Genomic DNA, 6,000 nt, shown 5'->3' with positions numbered 1-6,000 from the left:
CCTGCACACAAGCACACGCTATTTTGTTACAGAAACAAAGCCAGCGAGAAGGAGGAGAAGGGTGGCTTCTTTCTGCTCTCTCATCTCTAAATCTCAGCATTTTGCGTAGTTATTGCACGTCTGAAATTACAGCCAAACGTGGGTGAGTCCTAGTTATTTGAGTTTCAAACCCTTCCACCCCACTAAACGCACTGGGGAATTTGGAACCGATTCTTGGTCCCTCTAAAGGGCTTTGTCACATTAGAGGGAAGGTTAGCCAAGGCTCCTCTACAAGAATATGGCTTAAAATCCAGAATCCTGTAAACCGTTCCTGGATGCTGCACAGGCCACAGTGTGGTGGAGGAAGGTTTACAACCTGCTGTTGTGAGGAAGGGGTGTGACCTGCGGCTGACCAGGGCACAGCCCGAGAGTTCCCATGAAGCCAGCACCTAGCTCTTCTATACGGCCTGGGCAAGGGGGAAATCTGTCCAACTCAGACTACATGGCTATGTGCATGAGGGAGATTTTTTTTTTTTTCCCCCCCTTTTAATCCCATGCTGAAACTTAATTTGTCTGTATAGAGGAGAAGCTGCCGGTGCCCAGGGATGTTTGCAAAGGCAATATACTTCATATTTTGTCAGTAGAAAGAAGCATTGCACACGCACATGCGTGCACATGACTGCACAAGCACTCCTCACACCGCTGCTGGTTTTCCTCTTTGAAGTGGATGCAGGTGGTCACCTTGTTCAGCTCTGTTAAATCCTCCTCACCACCATCCCAGATGTATAGTTTCTCTTTAACATTAAACACCCCTCAATGACATTTCTTTCCCTCTGTTGCTTGTTTATATGTGTGGTTTTGTTTTATTCTTTTGGTGGAGTGTCTTTTATTTTGCTGCTCTGTATTTCAGAGTCCAGAAGCCGTGCTCTTCCCCGGCGTAAGGTAACCACAGATACGTTTGCTCCCAGAATGTGGGCGTATGTTCACCGATGGAAGTCTTTTCTGTGTTTTTCCTTGGTAATAAAAGAGTATAATAAAATTGTACTAGGGCAGAAGGCATTACCAAAGTCTGCTAATCAGTCTTACCACGTTGGAATTTTAGTAGAATCCAATTCATAAAGCAGGGAACAAATGCTGTTTCTAGCACAAGACATTTCCTGTGCCTCTCAGCATCTGCAGAGTTCATTTGCAGTCAGAGCAATCAAGAGAAGCCAGTCCTCAAAATATAAGGGTTTGCTAATATACATCCCCTTTGTTACTGACATTCCAAGGGTGTGGGGTTGTTTTACTGTAAATTTTAAAATGCGCAAAATATGCCAATAAGCAAAGAGCCAGTCATGAAGATTATTATTTTTATATTAAACCTCTGTTTCCTATAAAGCATTGCTGTTTCACAGATTCCACCATTTCAACCACCAGAGAAGAATTTGTATGTACCTTTCATACTTCAAATATTTGAGGACTCGAGAAAAGCACAAGGAAGAAAAATTATGTTTAATAATTAGGAGCTGTTGTTTTTTTAAACCAATGTGTCCAGTTTTTTTGGTTGTTTTTTTTTTTTTAATCCAACAGGCAATATATTTGCTGGCATCCCAGAATACAGTTTCTTGGAATATAAACAGTGGCCTAGATTTATTTTATTATATAAAATCCAAAGCCAGTGGTATTGTAATTCAAAGTAACGGAAATAGTTTTCCATGCATGGAAAAAATGTGAGTGCAACGGCCTGATCCAACTCCCATTAAACTTCAGTGGGAGCTGGACTGAGCCCAAGATCAGATCAAATGTGTGAGCTATTTACTCCTGGGATACTCTACGTTTCTAGCCCAGTAATAAAACTTACTCTACCTTGGATACTTCTAAAAAAGACCTTTCCTCCCACCACCCTCACCTCATGTTCTTGTCCATCCTTATTGCGTCGGTACTTAAAAGGTGTCAGCTATTTGTATATGACACCCTCAGGCATTGTTAATGTGTCTAATAATTCAAAATGATTTCATTTGGCCTTTCCGATAAAGACCACACATTTAAGGGAGTCGCAACTCTCCTTGCAGTTTGGCACCACAATTAATTTTGTGGGTGTAAACAATTTTGGGAGCAGAAAAGTTGGCATTGTTAGGGCTACTATTCATCTGGGTGTCCCTGGATATGTCCTTCTTTTTCCACCTAAAATGCTGTCTGGATGGAATAAAGATGATTTTTGGCCTTTTGTCCCAGCACTCCGGACCTCTGGCAGCCCGGTTGGATGCAGCAGTTCCTGTTGGACTGGGACCATAGAGCAATAGGAGAGAAGTGACCATTGGATTTCTCTCCCCCCTACCCCCCCCCCCCCCTTTTTTTTTTACAAGACCTAGGTTTCAGTCTTCTCGACTTTCTGGGAGTTTTGTGTCCAAAAATTTGATCCTGCTAAACTCTAGCTTAAAACTTAATTTCTATGGCGCCTTCACATAAAAGAACCTCCTTAGGGTGGTAGTAAGTATAAAATAAGAGCACAGCCGGTTTGGTTTGATGCAAAGCCAAAGAAAGTCAAACAGAAAGCTGTAGCAGAACTGCTTCTTTACCATGAAAGTTAAAAAGTGGTGGATTTGAAGTTGTGCCTTGTTAGGTGCACAAAGTGGTAGAGGCATGTGGTGGTGGGGAGCTAAGCTTGATTGTGAGCTCTGCCGATTATCTGCTTTGTAATCGTCAACAAGTTACTTAATTTCTTTGCATTTTAGCCTCCAGCCTCCTCCTGTATAAAACGAGGAGCAGAATACCTCCATTTTCTGTAAAGGTCTTTGAGAAATATGGCTGAAAAAAAGGTAATTGAAGGCCTACCCTCTACGCTCATTAACTCTGGCAGGCAGACAGCTGTATCCCCATTGTGCGGGGACACGCTCAATTCGGGACAAAGAGGCTGAGCGGCACCTCGGAGGGTCTGAGGCTCGGAGGTGGTTGCTGGGGTGCTCAGCGGGAGCCTCGGAGAGTCTGTTGCAGCGAAGCCCTACTCCGGCACAAAGCCGGAGGGAAGGCCGTTCTACCAAAGAGAGGTGAACTCAGGGCGTGTTTATTTATGGGTATTGAATACCTGGGAGCAAGAGTGAGGCTTAGGGAGGTTAGCCTGGTTTCTGAATCAAATACCTGCCTGCTCAAATTCTGTTTGCAGTTTCATATGGATAAGATATTCACACAATACGCTATTATATAGTGTGTGCTGGTAGCCGGCTGCCACATTCCAACCCTGAAGGCGCTGCACCTCAAGGCTGATAGAAATGACCACCCGCAAGTCATGTAAAACTAAAATATTTTGGAGTTAAAGGCACTGTGCAAATATACAGTTATTGCAAGTCAGTGAACATCAGCTCCTAAACGGAGCAGAACAGGATGCAAATCTGTCATCATTTTCCGACTGGCTAGTAATACATAAGTTATAATGTGAATGAATGAGGCCTTAGTATGTTCTGCAAGGTAAGCTAAGCAATAGCTGATCCCAGAACAAATGGAAACTTTCATTTGATGTTGATTATGGTAAAAAGATAGTGGCAGGATTGTGAGAAAATGTCAATGAACCTTTTAACACTGCTGGACTCCAGGCCATTTGCATCGTTTGGAGGTTGCCATTCTTTGTCTGCAAGAAGTCTGTGCCTACCCAGAGCTCAGTGCAACAGAGCGACTGCTGCCTTGTGCGAGTCAGGAAGCAGCCAGGTTGAACCCAGCCACGCAGCGGGAGCGTAACTGACATTTTCTATATGGACCCAAGCTTTGTAGCCCTGACAAAGCACAAATGAAGCAGATCTTTTTCAGTCATATAAAATCAAACATGCAAGGGTCTCTCTCTTCTCACTTGACCCTGTCCAGGGAGAAACCTAGTAGGTTTAAATTACGCTGTGGGAGAAATTCCTCATCACCTGTGGCTACAGCAACATAGACGGTATTTTCATCAGCTGACACAGACACAGAACATCCCAAGGAGACCTTGGGAAATACCTCCCAGCGACTAAAGGGCATTTCTCGTGTCTGTCACAAGGTTTTCCAGAACCTACTGCTTATGTGGTCATTCACGTTCATTTGGCTTTTGTTTAACTACATCTCCGGTAAAACAGATTCTAGAAGATACTCTGTGAAATCAAGGTCACAGAATGGCAGGCTCTGAAGGAACTGCCATACGACAGACAGCGAGCAGATATGAACATAATATTGGATCTCCTTCTCCTCAAAGGTAGTCTCTGGCTATGTCTAATCCATGGGACCCCGAGATGCGTCCCATCTCCTTGGTCCGGCTGTGTATCCTGGCCATATCCTGGCCATATCCTGACCCCCTGCCAGGGTAGCGCAGGCACCAATACCCTGTGTGCAAAGGCTGATGGACGTGGGGACGATGGAGCGGGTAGCCTGTCCCAGCTCCAGCTCCAGCGTAGATAGCTGGTGGCTTTGGGAGCGGGCCACGTCATGAGCATACCAGCTCTGAAGTCTAAATATAACCAGCCTCAAAGATAAGCAAAACAGATTTCTGTGGCCAACAGGGCACATGCCAGAAAGGACAAAAAGAATCCTGATCAGCCATTGTAAATCTCCAAATAGCAATAATAAAAACCCCGGTATAATGCAATGATCACAGCATGCTCATGCCTTCCATCCATCAATCTTTTCCTGTAGGGCCTGAAGCTGTTGCTATACCCTCTTGTTTCTTAGCTCTGTTTAAATGACAGTTGAAATCTATTTTTTTGCATTAGGATGCAAAAAAGGCATGACCTACTCATAGCTTTTCCTTGAAGAGAGAAAGAGGGAACAAGCGGTAGGGTCGGGAGTTCTCCCTGTGAGCAGCGATAAAATGCAGCAGACATAAAATGGAGCACTAAATATTGCCCTGTGACGCTCAAGTTGGACACCTGCCCTAAGTGTCACCGTTCCCTCTGCACGCTGCCTGCCCAAAGCAAGCTGGGTCTGAGGGCCCCATGGTACCAGCAACAGCTCCGGCTGTGTGGAACGTGGTGGCTGCAGCAAGCACCAGCCTTCGAGAGCGGGTGGTGAGGGTCAGGCCCTTCGTGCTTCGGGAGGGGAAGGAGACTCTGATAGGGAAGGAAATACAAAGAGAATGAGCAGGCACCGCTTTACTGGGAGGCAGGGAGATGATAATACCTCCCCCGGGCCCTTTCCCCATTAGCGGGGCCGCATGGCACTCACACGGTGGCAGCCATCCTGGGGAATTCAGAAGGGAGCCGCTCACGTATGTTTGCCCATAGAGATGAAACAGTTTAAAGGCTTGCAGCAATACGGCATATCCTGAAAAAAAAACCAAACCAGAAAGGTCCAGGCTCTTCCTCACCCTAGGGCAGTTTTATTCTGAATCATAATTTGTCTTTTGGCTCTTCCTAGAGCGCCACAGAGTTGCGTCAGTCCTTCGCATGACTGCGAGAGCGTGGTGGTCACGCGGGATGGCCGGGATGAGGCACGGCCGTGCAAGGAGACATTGCAATCCTGCCTTTCGGGGGGGAAAAAAAAGTGGGGTAGACGCAGTGTCACTTAATGACCGTCACAGTCACTGTGCCGGAGCTAAGTGTAGCCCTGCCTTGTTCACAGCCCCAGGGAGCCGCACAAGTGCTTAGCCATTACCTTTCTCAGGCCGAGAAAACATCTAGACCAGGATTTTAGCGTGGCAGCCCTCTGCAATTCACTGTGATGAGTCTGGCCAGTCTCAGTTCCATTTACCGCAGGCAAATTCATTCCCACTTGCTCGGGAACAACAGCAGCGTTAACTAATGACCTGCCAACTTTCACAAAGCGCAGGGCTAGGTATTCAGGACAAAAACATTCAGAGATGGAATTAAGGCAACAAACATTTTATATCAATGGTACGATTTCTAGGAAATGCCCGGGAAGTACATAACTCAGTTTTTTAAAATGTGTCTTTCTGAATGGTTTGCCCCATATGGCGGAGCACAGCTTTCCTTTTTGATTTCCAGGCTCTCGAACCAGAACCAACCACCCTAATTCCTTTTATTTAATATTTAATGAAACAGTATTCCTATCTCAATCTCCCCT

Source organism: Platalea leucorodia, assembly GCF_965183815.1.
Source record: "Platalea leucorodia genome assembly, chromosome: 4".
NCBI lineage: Eukaryota > Metazoa > Chordata > Aves > Pelecaniformes > Threskiornithidae > Platalea > Platalea leucorodia.
The sequence above is the reverse complement of the archived record's forward strand: the minus strand, read 5'-3'. Positions refer to the sequence as shown.